General features: G+C 38.5%; 1 protein-coding gene across 1 annotated transcript in view; it reads left to right on the top strand.

Annotated features, from left to right (window-relative positions):
- USP35 (ubiquitin specific peptidase 35) overlaps positions 1–16,433 on the top strand; it is a 56,945-nt gene that overhangs the window by 13,129 nt on the left and 27,383 nt on the right. The gene's annotated exons all lie outside the window — the stretch shown is intronic.

Here is a 16,433-nt window from a genome sequence, read left to right as displayed (position 1 = left end):
AACTCTTTTCCTGTTGTAAATCTGAAGCTCTATGCCTATTAAGTAATAACTCCCCATATTCCCATTCTCCCTTCCCCACAGCCTCTGGTAATCACCATTATACTTTCTGTGATTGTTGTCTCTGCCTTAAGTACCTCATATACAGTACTTGTCTTTTTGGCTTATTTCACTTCGAGATTCATCCGTATTGTAGCGTATCACAGAATTTCTTTCCTTTTTAAGGGCTGGGCAATATTCCATTGTGTGTATAAACCACATTTTGGTAATGTTCATTGGTAAAATGATAGACATATGATTTGCTTCTGTGTTTTACCTGTTATGAACATGGGAGCACAAGTATCTCTTAGAGACCCTGCCTATGATTCTTTCAGATACATACCCTGAAGTGGAATTACCGGGTCATTTGGTAATTCTGTTTTTTAGACTTTTTGAGGAACCTCTGTCTTGTTCTCCACAGTGACAGCGCCAGTTTACATTCCTACAAACAGTACATAAAGGTGTAGATTTCTCTGTATCTTTCCAACATTTCTGGTTTTCTGTTGTTGATGTTTGCTTTTTTAATAAGTCATCCTAATAGGTGTAAGGGTTTCCCTGGTGGCTCAGTGGTAAAGAACCCACCTACCAATGCAGGAGATGCGAGTTTGATCCCTGGAGAAGGAAATGGCAACCCACTCCAATATTCTTGCCTGGGAAATCCCATGGACAGAGGAGCCTGACAGGCTATAGTCCATTGGGTCGCAAAAGAGTCAGATGGGACTTAGCTATTAAACAACAACAATAACAAATGGGTGTGAGGTGGTATGTCATTATGGTTTTTAATTTGCTGTTTCTGTAATGATTAGTGAATCTTTTTATGTGCTTATTGGCCATTTGTGTCTATTATTCAGCAAAAAGTCAATTTAAATCCATTGCCTATTTTTGAATCCGGTTGTTTTTGTTGAGGCTTAGGAGTTTTTTTGTATGTTCTGAATATTAATCCCTTATCACAAACATGATTTGCAAATATTTTTTCCCAGAGCCTTCTAGGGTTGTCTTTTTACTCTGTGGATAATCTTTTTTTTTTTTTTTTTTTTAAATTTATTGGAATATAGTTGATTTACAGTGTTCTGTTAGTTTCTGCTGTATAGCAAAGTGAATCAGTTATACATAGACATATATCCACTCTTTTTTTAGATTCTATATAGGCCACTGCAGAATATTGAGTAGAGTTCCCAGTTCTATACAGTAGGTCCTTATTAGTTATCTATTTTGTATATAGTAGTGTGCCTATGTCAATCCCCATATCCCACTTTATCTCTCCTCCCCTCCTTTTCCCCCTGGTAACTGATAACCATAACTAGTGTGTGTGGTTTTTTTTTTTTTTTTAACATCTGTGACTATTTCTACTTTGTAAATAAGTTCATTTGTACCATTTTTAAAGATTCTCTGTGGAGTGGATAGTCTTTTTTTTTTTTTCAGTTGTTGAAAGAGGTTGCTTTTTAAAAACTTTACTTTTATTGAGATATAATCGACATATCACATGTCATTAATTTCAAGTGTATTGTGTAATGATTCAGTATACCATTAGTTGACCCTTGAACAACATAGGTTTGAATTGCATGGGGCCACTTATATGTGGATTTTTTTTCTCATAAATATATTGGGAAAATTTTTGGAGATTTGTGACAATTTGAGAAAAAATTGAAGGCAAACCTTGTAGCCTTAGAAGGTATGTTATGAATATATGAAATATCTGATGACATATAAATAACATAAAAAGTGTATGTTAACTGCTTATGTTATTGTTAAGGCTTCTAGTTGACAGGAGGCTATCAGCAGTTATGTTTTTGGGGAGTCAAAAGTTATGCATGGATTTTTGACAGCATGGGGGTTGATGCCCCTAATCTCTGCATTGTTCAAGGGTCAACCATATGTCTATATTATGAAATGATCACCATAATAAATCTACTTAACATCCATAACCACACATAGTTACACATTTTTTTGTTCTGATAAGAAATTTAAAGATTTATTCTCTTAGCAACTTTCATATACGATACAGTATTACTAAATATAGGAACTATGCTGTACATTACATTACATTCTCAGGACTTGTATTTATTTTGCAACTGAAACTTTGTTATCCTTTGACCACCTTCATCTATTTCACCCATACCCAATCCCCATCTCTGGCAACCATCGATCTGTATTCTAAAATTGTTTTTTTTGATTCCACATATAATTGAGATGGTACAGTTTGTCTTTTTCTGTCTGACTTATTTTACTTAGCGTAATGTCCTCAAGGTTTGTCTAATTGTCGTAAATGGTAAGATTCCCTTATTTCTTGTGCCTGCATAGTATTCCATTGCATATATGCATACCACATTTTCTTTATCTGTTCATGCGTCATTGGGCACTGAAGGTTGTTTCCATTCTTGGCTCTCGTGAATAGTGCTGCTTTGAACACGGGGGTGCATGTATATCTTTGGATTGTAATTTTGTCAGGTGTGTGCCCGGGTGTGAGATTGCCAGATCATATGGTAATTCTGTTTTTAGTTTTCTGAGAAGCCTTCGTGCTGTTTTCCTTAGTGGCTGTACCAACTTACATTCCCACCAACAGTGTAGAAAGGTTTCCACGGCCTCCTCCAGCATTTGTTATTTGTAGATTTTTTAATGACTTTTCTGACCGGTGTGAGGTGAATTGTAGTTTTGACTTGCATTTCTCTGATAGTTTAGTTATGTTGAGCATCTTCTCATGTGCCTACTGGCCATCTGTATGTCTTCCTTGGAGAAATGTCTATTCAGGTCTTCTGCCAATTTTTCAATTGGGTTTTTTTTGTTGTTGTTGAATCGTATGACCTATTTGTATATTTTGGAGATTAAGCCTTCTTTCTTGTCTTTTAATATAAGCATTTTTAGTTATAAATTTCCTCCTTAGGAGCACCACTTTTGCTGTGTCACATAAGCTTTGGTATGTTGTATTTTTGTTTTTGTTCATATCTAAGTGTTGGGATCGGGGGCAGGAGGAGAAGGGGATGACAGAGGAAGAGATGGGTGAATGGCATCACCGACTCGATGCACATGAGTTTGGATGAACTCTGGGAGTTGGGGATGGACAGGGAGGCCTGGCATGCTGCGATTCATGGGGTCGCAAAGAGTCGGACACGACTGAGCGACTGAACTGAACTGAACTGAAGTATTTTCTAACTTCCCCTTGTGATTTCTTCTTTGATCCATTGGTTGTTTACAAGTGTGTTTTTTAGTTTCAACAATTTTGTGAATTTTCCAGTTTTCTCTCTTACTGAATTCTAAGTTTATCTTGTAGTAGTCAGAGAAGATACTTTGTATGAGATCTATCTTTTAAATCTATTGAGACTTAATTTGTAGCCTAACTTACAGTCTCTTCTGGACAAAGGTCCCCGTGCACTTGAAAAAAATGTGTATGCTGTTGTTGTTGGGTGGAATGTTTCTTTAATATGTATCAAGTTTCCCAGTTTCTCTGTTTATCTTCTGTCTGGTTGTTCTGTTTGTTATTGTGAGTGGGGTCGTGAGGTCCCCAACTTTTAATGTAGAATTGTCTATTTCTCTTTTCAATTTTGTTAACTTTTGCATTATATATTTTGATTGCTTGTAATTAGGTGTGTAAATGTTTGTAGTTGTTATGTCTTCTCGCTGTATTGAGCCTTTTATTAATATATAACATCCCTTTTTGTCTCTTACTACCTTTCTTGACTTAAAGTCTGTTTTGTTTTACATTAGTACAGCCACTTCTGTTCTCTTTTGGCTATTATTTGTGTGGCATTTCTTTTCCCATCCTTTCACTTTCAACTTCCTTGTGTCTTCGTATCTCAAATGAGTCTCTCATAGACAGTATTAAAATTGGATGTATTTTTATCCATTCTGCCACTGCCAGTCTCTTCTGGTGACAGAGTTTAATACATTTGCTTTTATTAAAATCTTTTATAGAGTTTTTAAAATTTATTTTTTGATTGGAGGATAACTGCTTTACAATGTTGTGTTTCTGCTGTACAACAGTGTGAGCCTCTCTCTTGAGCCTCCGTCCCACATCCCTGCCTTCTAGGCCATCACAGAGCACAGAGCTGAGCTCCATGTGCTGCACAGCAGCTTTCCACTATCTGTGTTACACATGGTGGAGTATCTGTCTCAATGCTACTCTGTTAATGCATCCCATCCTCTCCTTCCCCCACTGTGTCCACACGCTCATTCTCTACCTCTGTGTCTCTTTTCCTGCCCTGCAAATAGGTTCATCAGTACCATTTTTCTAGAAGGGAACTGACTTCTGCCACTGGGCTATTTATTTCCCATAAGCCCTCTAGCTTTTTTATCCTGCATTTCTTGCATTCCTGTTTTCTTTTGTGTTGAGTTGATTTTTTTTTTTGGTTCAGTCCCCAGGTTGGGAAGATCCCCTGGAGAAGGGAATGGCGACCCACTCCAGTATTCTTATCTGGAGAATCCCATGGACAGAGGCGCCTGGGGGGCTACAGTCCATGGGGTCTTAAAGAGTTGGACACAACTGAGTGACTAACACTGCTACTACTTTAATAACATACAAAAACTCTGCTCCTTCACAGCGCTATCCCACCTCACCTTGGTTGTTGATATCACAGAATTACATCTTTATAATCGTGTGCCCTAAAACATAAGCAAGTAATTCTTTTAGATGCATTAGTCCCCTGAATTATGTGGAAGAATTTTGAATTTCAAATCAAAGTTATAGTAATACTAGCTATTGCATCAATAATTGTCTTTTTTCTTTACATGTAATCATTTACGTATTTACCTTTGTTGAGATCTGTATTTTTCTATGTGACTTTTAAAAATTTATTTATTTTTAGTTGATTGATGATTGCTTTACAATATTGGTTTGATTTCTGTCATACATCAACATGAATTAACCACAGGTGTACATATGTCCCCTCCCTCTTGAATCTCCCTCCCACCTCCCGCCCATTCCTACCCCTCTAGGTTATTATAGAGCCCCAGTTTGAGTGCCCTGAGTCATACAGCAAGTTCCCATTGGCTGCCTGGTTACATATGTTAGTGTATATGCTTCCATGCTACTCTCTCCTTTCATCTCACCCTCTCCCTCCTTTCCCTCATCCTTGTCATGGCATCCGGTTTCATCACTTCATGGGAAATAGATGGGGAAAACAGTGGAAACAGTGTCAGACTTTATTTTTTTGGCCTCCAAAATCACTGCAGATGGTAACTGCAACCATGAAATTAAAAGATGCTTACTCCTTGGAAGGAAAGTTATGACCAACCTAGATAGCATATTCAAAAGCAGAGATATTACTTTGCCAACAAAGGTCCGTCTAGTCAAGACTATGGCTTTTCCTGTGGTCATGTATGGATGTGAGAGTTGGACTGTGAAGGAAGCTGAGCACCGAAGAATTGATGCTTTTGAAGTGTGGTGTTGGAGAAGACTCTTGAGAGTCCCTTGGACTGCAAGGAGATCCAACCAGTCCATTCTGAAGGCGATCAGCCCTGGGATTTCTTTGGAAGGAATGATGTTAAAGCTGAAACTCCAGTACTTTGGCCACCTCATGCGAAGAGTTGACTCATTGGAAAAGACTCTGGTGCTGGGAGGGATTGGGGGCAGGAGGAGAAGGGGACGACAGGATGAGATGGCTGGATGGCATCACTGACTCGATGGACGTGAGTCTGAGTGAAGTCCGGGAGTTGGTGATGGACAGGGAGGCCTGGTGAGCTGCGATTCATGGGGTCACAGAGTTGGACACGACTGAGCGACTGAACTGAACTGTCCATAAATCTGTTCTCTATATCTGTGTTTTCACTGCTGTTCTGCGAATAAGTTCATCAGTACCATCTTTCTAGATTCTATATATATTTGTTAATGTATGATATTTATTTTTTCTCTTTCTGACTTACTTCATTCTGTATAATAGGCTCTAGGTCCATCCACCTCTTTAGAATTAACTCAGATGTGTTTCGTTTTATGGCTGAATAGTATTCCATTGTATATATGTACCCCAGCTTCTTTATCCATTCATCTGTCGATGAACATCTAGATTGCTTCCATGTCCTAGCTATTGTAAATAGTGCTGCAATGAACATTGGGGAATATGTGTTTTTCAGTTTTGGTTTCTTCAGGGTATATGCCTAGAAGTGGTATTGCTGTGTCCTATGGTGGTTTTATTCCTAGTTTTTTAAGGACAGTTTTTACTGTCTTCCATAGTAGCTGTATCAATTTACATTCCCACCAGCAGAGCAAGAGGGCTCCTTTTTCTTCACATGCTCTCCAGCACTTATTGTTTGTGGATTTCTTGATAATGGCCATTCTGACCGGTGTATCTCATTGTAGTTTTGATTTGCATTTCTTTAATAATGAGTGATGTTGAGCATCTCTTCATCTGTGTATTAGACATCCATATGTCTTTGGAGAAATGTCTATTTAAGTCTTTTGCCCACTTTTTGATTGGGTTGTTTGTTTTTGTGGTATTGAATTGTATGAGCTCCTTGTGTATTTTGGAAATTAATCCTTTGTCAGTTGCTTCATTTGCTATTATTTTCTCCCATTCTGAGGGTTGTCTTTTCACTTTATTTATAGTTACATTTGCTGTTCAAAAACTTTTAAGTTTAATTAGGTCCCACTTATTTATTTTTGTTTTTATTTCCATTATTCTAGGAGGCGGGTCTTAAAGGATCTTGCTACGATTTATGTTATACAGTGTTCTGCCTATGTTTTCTTCTAAGAATTTTATAGATTCTGGTCTTACATTTAGGTCTTTAATCCATATCAAGTTTATCTTTGTTTGGTGTTAGAAGTGTTCTAATTTCATTCTTTTACACATAGTTCTCCAATTCTTCCAGCACCACTTATCGAAGAGCTCTTTTTCCCATTGTATATTCTTTCCTCCTTTGTTAAAGATAAGGTGTCCATAGGTGCATAGATTTATCGCTGGGCTTTCTGTTTTGTTCCACTGGTGTATACTTCTGTTTTTGTACCAGTACCATACTGTCTTGATGACTGTAGCTTTGCAGTATAGTCTAAAATCAGGTAAGTTGATTCCTCCAGCTCCATTCTTTTTCCTCAAGATTTCTTTGGCTCTTTGGGGTCTTTTGTGTCTCCATATGAATTGTGAAATTTTTTGTTCTAGCTCTGTGAAAAATGCCTTGGGTGGTTTGATAGGGATTGCATTGAATCTGTAGATTGCTTTTGGTAGTACAGTCATTTTCACAATATTGATTCTTCCCACCCAGAAACATGGAATATATCCCTCCATCTGTTTATGTCGTCTTTGATTTCTTTCATCAGTGGCTTAAAGTTTTCTGCATACAGCTCTTTTGTCTCCTTAGGTAGGTTTATTTCTAGGTATTTCATTCTTTTTGTTGCAGTGGTAAATTGCACTGATTCCTTAATTTCTCTTTCTGATTTTTCATTGTTAGTATACGGGAATGCAAGTGATTTCTGTGTATTGATTTTGTATCCTGTGACTTTACTAAATTCACTGATTAGTTCTAGTAGTTTTCTGATAGTATCTTTATGGTTTTCTATGTACAGTATCATGTCATCTGCAAACAGTGAGAGTTTTACTTCTTCCTTTACAATCTGGATTCCTTTTATTTCTTTCTCTTCTCTGATTATTGTAGCTAGGACTTCCAAAACTATGTTGAATAATAGTGGTGAGAGGGCACCCTTGTCTTGTTTCTGATCTTAGAGGGAATGCTTTCAGTTTTTCACCTTTGAGAATGTTTGCTGTGGGTTTGTTGTATATGGCCTTTATTATGTTAAGGTAGGTTCCTTCTATGCCCATTTTTTGAAGAGTTTTTTTAAATCATAAATGGGTGCTGAATTTTATTGAAAGCTTTTTCTTCATCTATTGGGATAACCATATGGTTTTATCTTTCAGTTTGTTAATATGGTGTATCAGATTGATTGATTTGTGTGTATTGAAGAATCCTTGCATCCCAACTTGATCATGGTGTATGAGCTTTTTAATGTGTTGTTGAATTGTTTGCTAGAATTATTATTGCAGTTTTTGCATCTATGTTCATTAGTGATATTGGCCTGTAATTTTCTTTTTTTGTAATATCTTTGTCTGGTTTTGGTATCAGGGTGATTGTGGCCTCATAGAATGAGTTTGGAAGTGTTCCTTCCTCTGCAATTTTTTGGAAGAGTTTCAGAAGGATAATAGACATTAACTCTTCTCTAAATGTTTCATAGAATTCACCTGTGAAGCCATCCAGCACTAGGGTTTTGTTTTTTTGGAAGATTTTTGATCACAGTTTTAATTTCAGTGTTTGTAATTGGCTTGTTCATAATTCTGTTTCTTCCTGGTTCAGTCTTGGAAGGTTGAACTTTTCAAAGAATCTGTCCATTTCCTTTAGGTTGTCCATTTTATTAGCATACACCTGCTCATATTAGTCTCTTATGATCTTTTGTATTTCTGCATTGTTGTAACCTCTCCTTTTTCATTCCTAATTTTGTTGATTTGATTTATCTCCCTTTTTTTTAACTTGATGAGTCTGGCTAATGGTTTGTCAATTTTGTTTATCTTCTCAAAGAACCAGCTTTTAGTTTTATTAACCTTTTCTATTGTTTCCTTATTTTTCCGTTATTTCTGCTCTGATCTTCATGATTTATTTCCTTCTAACTTTGCAGGGTTTTTGTTCTTCCTTTTCCAGCTGCTTTAGGTGTAGAGTTAGGTTGTCCATTCAGTGTTTTTCTTGTTTGTTGAAGTAGAATTGTATTGCTATAAGTTTCTCTCTTAGAAGAACTGCTTTTGCTGCATTCAATAGGTTTTGTGCTGTGTTTTCATTGTCATTTGTTTCTAGGAATCTTTTGATTTCCCTTCTTATTTCTTCAGTAACCTCTTTGTTACTTATAAATTTATTATTTACTCTCTATGTGTTTGTGTTTTTTTGCAGTTTTTTCCCCTATAATTGATATCTAGTCTCATACCCTTGTGGTCAGAGAAGATGCTTGATACAATTTTAACTTTCTTAATTTTACTGAGGCTTGATGTGTGACCCAAGATTTTCTGTGTTACTTTGAGGTTCTGACTTGTGTATTTTCTTTTCACCTTGTAAGACTCCTTTGAGCCTTTCTGTATGACAGGTCTGCTGCTGCTGCTGCTAAGTTGCTTCAGTCATGTCCGACTCTGTGTGACCCCAGAGGTGGAAGCCCACCAGATTCCCCGTCCCTGGGATTCTCCAGGCAAGAACACTGGAGTGGGTTGCCATTTCCTTCTCCAATGCATGAAAGTGAAAAGTGAAAGGGAAGTCACTCAGTCGTGCCTGACTCTTCACGACCATGAATTCCTTCAGCTTTTGTTTATCTGGAAATGTCTTGATTCTTCCTCACTTTTGAAGAACAGTTTTGCCAGATTTAGGATTTTTGGTTGACAGTTTTTTTCTTTTTTTTTTTTTCCTTTGAGCCTTTTGAATATATCTGTCCACCTTCTTATGGCCTCCAAAGTTTCTGATCAGAAAATCTACTGATAATCTTATTAAGGATCCCTGGTATGTGATGATTTGCTTCTCAGTTGCTGCCTTCAAGATTTTGCTGTTTGTCTTTTGAAAGTTTGATTATAATCAGTCTCACTGTGGGTCTCTTTGAATTCTTCTAATGGATTCTGTTGAACTTGGATGTTTACATTTTTGTCTTCATCAAATTTGAGGAGTTTTCAATCATTATTTGTTTCAGATGTTCTTTCTGCCCTTTTTCCACTCTCTCCTCCTCCTTCTGGGCCTCCCACAGTATATTGGTCCTTCTGATGGTGTCCCATGGACCTCTTAGGTTCTGTTCACTCTTCTTCAGTCTTTTTTCTTTTTGTTCCTCAGCCTTGATAAAATTCCATTGTCCTGTGTTGAAGGTCACTAAGTTGTTGTTCTGCCTGCTTAAACCTGAAAATTTACCTCTATTAAGTTTTAAAGTTCATTTATTGTATTTTTCTGCTCCAGAATTTCTTTTTTTGTTTCTCTTTTAGTTTTTCTCTTTATTGATATTTCTGTTTTGCCCACAAATCATTTTCTTGACTTTCTCCATTCTTCTTTTAGTTCTTTTATCACCTTGAAGACCATTGCTTTAAAGCCTTTGTCTCATACATCTGCTGTTAAGTCTTTTTCAGGGACAGATTTTGTTGAATTATTATTATTATTTTTCCTCTGAATGGGCTGTACTTTTCTGTTTCTTTGTATGCCTTGTGATTGTGGAGCTTTGGACATTTGTTAAATAATATGGGAACTCTGGAAATCAGATTCTCCTTCTTCCCCTGGGTTTTGTTTTCTTTTGTTTGTTTCATTTTTGGTTGCACTGGGTCTTCATTGCAGCATGTGGGCTCAGTAGTTGTGCTGTGTAGGCTTAGTTGCCCCGTAGCATGTGGGATCTTACTTCCCCAACCGGGGTTGAACTCGAGTTCCCTGCACTAGAAGACACATTCTTAACCATGGGACCACCAGGGAAGTCCCTGCTTTTGTTTTTTATTCTTATAGTCTGTCTCTATGCTGCAAGTCAGCCTGAAGTATAAACTTAATGTCTTCTTATGTCTTTTCTGAGGCTTTCAGATGGGCATGTGCAGTCACTTTCTAGTTTTCCCCACATGTGCAGTTGTCTTTTAATGCCCTAGTCACTAACGTTTAGCTCTTCAAAAGGGAAAAACGAAAAATGAAGTGGTGAAGTAGGAAAGTGGGAGTGGGGAGAGTGTTGGCCTTCTAAATCTCCTGGAAGTCATAATTTAGTTTGAGGTGGAAGGATTTGTAACAGTGGCGGAACCTGTAACAGCGATGGCTGCCCATGTCTCTGTCTGCATCTGTGTGATCAGGAGCAGCAGCTGGAGCAGGAGTCCTCAATACTGGGGGATGGAGTCCTTTTTACCCACTGCAGCTCCTGCAAGATGTGTGAAAAACACTCCAGGAGCATGTGCACAGCCGTACTGCTTCTGTGTAGAGAACTGAAACTGACTCCAGCTCACTCTGGAAGCTTTTGCCTGGAAGTTGCAAGCCTTTAACACACTTCAGAGTTCCCAAAATAGTTACATTAGACAGATTCTGCCAGTACAGTTATTGTTGAGGTGGGGAGACAGTTTCCTAATACATCCTACTCTGCCATCTTCCCAGAATCCTCTTTCTTCTTTAGAGTAGGTTTGGTGCCTCAGATGGTAAAGAATCTGCCCCCAATGCAGGAGACCCAGGTTTGATCCTTGGGTCAGGAAGATCCCCTGGAAAATGGTATGGCTACCTACTCCAGTATTCTTGCCTGGAGAATTCTGTGGACAGAGGAGCCTGGCAGGCTACAGTCCATGGGGTCACAAAGAGTCGGACATGACTTAGGTTTACAGAAAATTGACTCTTAGGTGTACAGAAAATTGAGAGGAAGATTGATTTTCCATGCCCTCTGTTCTCACAGTTGCATTGCCTCCTCTGTTATCAACATCACTAACCAGACTGGTACTTTTTCTTTTCCCGCTGAGGAGAAACCTACACAAAAACACACTGTAATCACCCAGAGTCCATAATTAACATTATGTTCACTCTGTATTGTGCATTCAGTAGGTTTGGAAAAATATATAATGACATCTATCATTACGGTATCATATAGTGTGTTTTTAAAATTTATATTGGAGTATAGTTGATTTACAGTGTTGTGTTAGTTTCAGGTGTACATCAGAGTGATTTAGTTACAAATATATATCCATTCCAGAGAAGGCAATGGCACCCCACTCCAGTACTCTTGCCTGGAAAATCCCATGGATGGAGGAGTCTGGTGGGCTGCGGTCCATGGGATCTCTAAGAGTTGGACACGACCGAGCGACTTCACTTTCACTTTTCACTTTCATGCATTGGAGAAGGAGATGGCAACCCACTCCAGTGTTCTTGCCTGGAGAATCCCAGGGATGGGGGAGCCTGGTGGACTGCCGTCTATAGGGTTGCACAGAGTCGGACATTACTGAAGCGACTTAGCGCAGCAGCAGCATATATCTATTCTTGTTAAGATTTTTTTTTTCATATAGGTTATTATAGAATATTGTTGAGTTCCTTGTGCTATACAAGAGGACCTTGGTGGTTATCTGTTTTATGTACAGTGGTGGTATATACTAGTCTCCAATTCCTAATTTATTCCCCCACCTTTCCCCTTTGGTAAACATAAATTTGTTTTTTGTGTCTGTGAGTCTGTTTCTGTTGTGTAAATAAATTCGTTTGTGTCATCTTTTTTTAGATTTGATGTAGAAGTGCTGTCATAGGATATTTGTCTCTCTATCTGATGTACTTTACTAAGTATAATAACCTCTAGGTCCATCCATATTGCTGAAAATGGCATTATTCCATCATTTTTTATGGCTGAATAATATTCCATTGTGTATATTTACCATTCTGTATCCATTCATCTGTTTATGGATGTTTGGATTGCTTCCATGGCTTGGTTTTTTTTATTAATTAATTTATTTTAATCAGAGGGTAATTACTTTACAGTATTGTAGTGGTTTTTGCCATCCATTGACATGAATCAGCCATGGGTATACATGTGTCCCCCATCCTGAACCCACGTCCCACCTCCCTCCCCACCCCATCCCTCAGGGTCATCCCACTGCACCAGCTTTCAGTGCCCTGATTCATGCATTGAACGTGGACTGGTCATCTATTTCACATATGGTAATATATATATTTCAGTGCTATTCTCTCAGATCATCCCACCCTCGCCTTCTCCCACAGAGTCAAAAAGTCTGTTCTTTATATCTGTGTCTCTTTTGCTGTCTCGCATAGAGGGTCATTGTTACCATCTTTCTAAATTCCATATGTATGCGTTAATATTACTGTATTGGTGTTTTTGTATCTGACTTACTTCATTCTGTATAGTAGGCTCCACTTTCATCCACCTAAAAAATTAGGGTTAGGGTTAGGGTGGATTATAGTAGGCTCCAGTTTCATCACCTTCACTCAAATGTGTTCTTTTTAATCTCAATTCAGTTCAGTCGCTCAGTCGTGTCCGACTTTGTGACCCCATGGTCTGCAGCATGCCAGGCTTCCCTGTCCATCACCAACTCCTGGAGTTTACTCAAACTCATGTCCATTTAAGTCGGTGATGCCATCCAACCATCTCATCCTCTGTCGTCCCCTTCTCCTCCTGCCTTCAATCTTTGCCAGCATCAGGGTCTTTTCCAATGAGTCAGTTCTTCGAATCAGGTGGCCAAAGTATTGGCATTTTAGCTTTAGCATCAGTCCTTCCAATGAATATTCAGGACTGATTTCCCTTAGGATGGACTGGTTGCATCTCCTTGCAGTCCAAGGGACTCTCAAGAGTCTTCTCCAATACCACAGTTCAAAAGCATCAATTCTTCTATGCTCAGCTTTCTTTATACTCCAACTCTCACATCCATACATGACTACTGGAAAAACCATAGCTTTGACTAGATAGACCACTCCTCCTGTGCAGTGACTTCGTATTCCTAGGTATTTTATTCTTTTTGATGCAATGATAAATGGAATTGCTTCTTGATTTCTCTTTCTGATCTTTCATTGTTAGTGTATAGAAATGCAACCAATTTCTGTGCATTAATTTTGTAACCTGTACCAAGTTCATTGTTGAATTCTAATAGTTTTCTGGTACATCTAAGATATTAAGAAGAGGTGGCAAGAATACACAGGAGAACTGTACAAAAAAGAGCTTCACGACCCAGATAATTATGATGGTGTTATCACTCACCTAGAGCCAGACATCCTGGAATGTGAAGTCAAGTGGGCCTTAGAAAGCATCACTATGAACAAAGCTAGTGGAGGTGATGGAATTCCAGTTGAGCTATTTCAAATCCTGAAAGATGATGCTGTGAAAGTGCTGCACTCAATATGCCAGCAAATTGGGAAAACTCAGCACTGGCTACAGGACTGGAAAAGGTGTTTTCATTCCAATCCCAAAGAAAGGCAATGCCAAAGAATGCTCAAACTACCACACAGTTGCACTCATCTCACATGCTAGTAAAGTAATGCTCAAAATTCTCCAAGCCAGGCTTCAGCAATATGTGAACCGTGAACTTCCAGATGTTCAAGCTGGTTTTAGAAAAGGCAGAGGAACCAGAGATCAAATTGCCAACATCCGTTGGATCATTGAAAAAGCAAGAGTGTTCCAGAAAAACATCTCTTTCTGCTTTATTGACTATGCCAAAGCCTTTGACTGTGTGGATCACAATAAACTGTGGAAAACCAGACCACCTGACCTGCCTCTTGAGAAACCTATATGCAGGTCAGGAAGCAACAGTTAGAACTGAACATGGAACAACAGACTGGTTCCAAATAGGAAAAGGAGTACTTCAAGGCTGTATATTGTCACTCTGCTTATTTAACTTACATGCAGAGTACATCATGAGAAATGCTGGGCTGGAAGAAGCACAAGCTGGAATCAAGATTGCCAAGAGAAATATCAATAACCTCAGATATGCAGATGACACCACCCTTATGGCAGAAAGTGAAGAGGAACTCAAAAGCCTCTTGATGAAAGCGAAAGAGGAGAGTGAAAAAGTTGGCTTAAAGCTCAACATTCAGAAAACGAAGATCATGGCATCTGGTCCCATCACTCCATGGCAAATAGATGGGGAAACAATGGCAACAGTGTCAGACTTTATTTTTGGGGGCTCCAAAATCACTGCAGATGGTGATTGCAGCCATGAAATTAAAAGACGCTTACTCCTTGGAAGGAAAGTTATGACCAACCTAGATAGCATATTCAAAAGCAGAGACATTACTTTGCCAACAAAGGTCCATCTAGTCAAGGCTATAGTTTTTCCAGTGGTCATGTATAGATGTGAGAGTTGGACTGTGAAGAAAGCTGAGTGCCGAAGAATTGATGCTTTTGAAGTGTGGTGTTGGAGAAGACTCTTGAGAGTCCCTTGGACTGCAAGGAGATCCAACCAGTCCATTCTAAAGGAGATCAGTCCTGGGTGTTCATTGGAAGGACTGATGCTGAAGCTGAAACTCCAGTACTTTGGCCACCTCATGTGAAGAGTTGACTCATTGGAAAAGACCCTGATGCTGGGAGGGATTGGGGGCAGGAAGAGAAGGGGACAACAGAGGATCAGATGGCTGGATAGCATCACCACCTCAATGGGCATGAGTTTGAGTGAACTCCGGGAGTTGTTGATGGACAGGGAGGCCTGGCGTTTTGGGATTCATGGGGTCACAAAGAGACAGACATGACTGAGTGACTGAACTGAACTGAACTGATGTATGGTGTTTAACTTCTTTTCCAATTGGATTCAGCGCTTTACCATGGAGTATGATGCTAGCTGTGGGTTTGTCATATATTGACTTTATTATGTTGGAGTATGTACCCTCAGTGGTCACTTTCTGGAGAGTTTTTTTAAATCATAAATTGGTGCTGAATTTTGGCAAAAGCCGTTTCTTCATCTATTGAGAAGATCATATGGTTTTTATTCTTCAGTTTATTGATATCATGTATCACATTGATTGGTTTCTGGATGTTAAAAAAAAATCCTTGCATCCCTGGGATGAATCCCAGTTGATTAAGGTGTATGATCTTTTTAACGTATTGTTGGATATGGATTGCTAGTATACTGCTAAGAATTTTTGCCTCTATATTCATCAGTGATCTTGGCCTGTAATTTTCTTTTTTTGTGATATCTTTTTCTGGTTTTGTTATCAGGGTGATGGTGGCCTTGTAAAATGAGTTGCAAAGTTTTCCTTCCTCTGCAACTTTTTGGAACAGTTTCAGAAGGATAGGTATTAACTCTTCTCTAAATGTTTGATAAAATTCGCCTGTGAAGCCATCAGGTCCTAGACTTTCCTTTGTTGGGAGGTTTTTAATCATGGTTTCAATTTTAGTGCTTGTGATTGGTCTGCTTATGCTTTCTATTTCTCCATGGTTCAGTCTAGGGAGACTGTGCCTTTCTGAGAATTTGTCTGTTTCTTCCAGGTTGTCCATTTTATTGGCATACAGTTGTTCATAGTAGTCTCTTAATGTTTCTTGATATTTCTGTGGAGTCAGTTATAACTTTCCTTTTTTCATTTCTAATTTGACTGATTTGAGTCCTCTCCTTTTTTTTCTTGATGAGTCTGGCTAAAGGTTTATCAATTTTGTTTATCTTTTCAGAGAAGCAGCTTTTAGTTTCATTGATCTTTGCAATTGTTTTCTTTGTGTCTGTTTTATTTATTTCTGCTTTGATCTTTATGATTTCTTTCCTTCTACCAACTTTAGGTTTTATTTGTTCTTCTTTCTCTAGTTGTTTTAGGTGTGAGGTTAGGTTGTTCATTTGAGACCTTTGTTGATTCTTTAGGTAAGACTATCGTTATCAACCTCCCTCTTAGAACTGCTTTTGCTGCATCCTATAAGGTTTGGACCATTGTGCTTTTGTTTTCACTTATCTCTAGGTATATTTTAAATTTCTCCCTTGATTTCTTCAGTGATCCAATGGTTGTTTAGTAGCATGTTGCTTAATTGCCACATGTTTGTGTTTCTTAGA

This window comes from Bubalus bubalis, chromosome 5 (assembly GCF_019923935.1).
Source record: "Bubalus bubalis isolate 160015118507 breed Murrah chromosome 5, NDDB_SH_1, whole genome shotgun sequence".
Lineage (NCBI taxonomy): Eukaryota > Metazoa > Chordata > Mammalia > Artiodactyla > Bovidae > Bubalus > Bubalus bubalis.
Note: the sequence above shows the minus strand (reverse complement) of the source record. Positions and strands in the feature narration are given on the sequence as shown.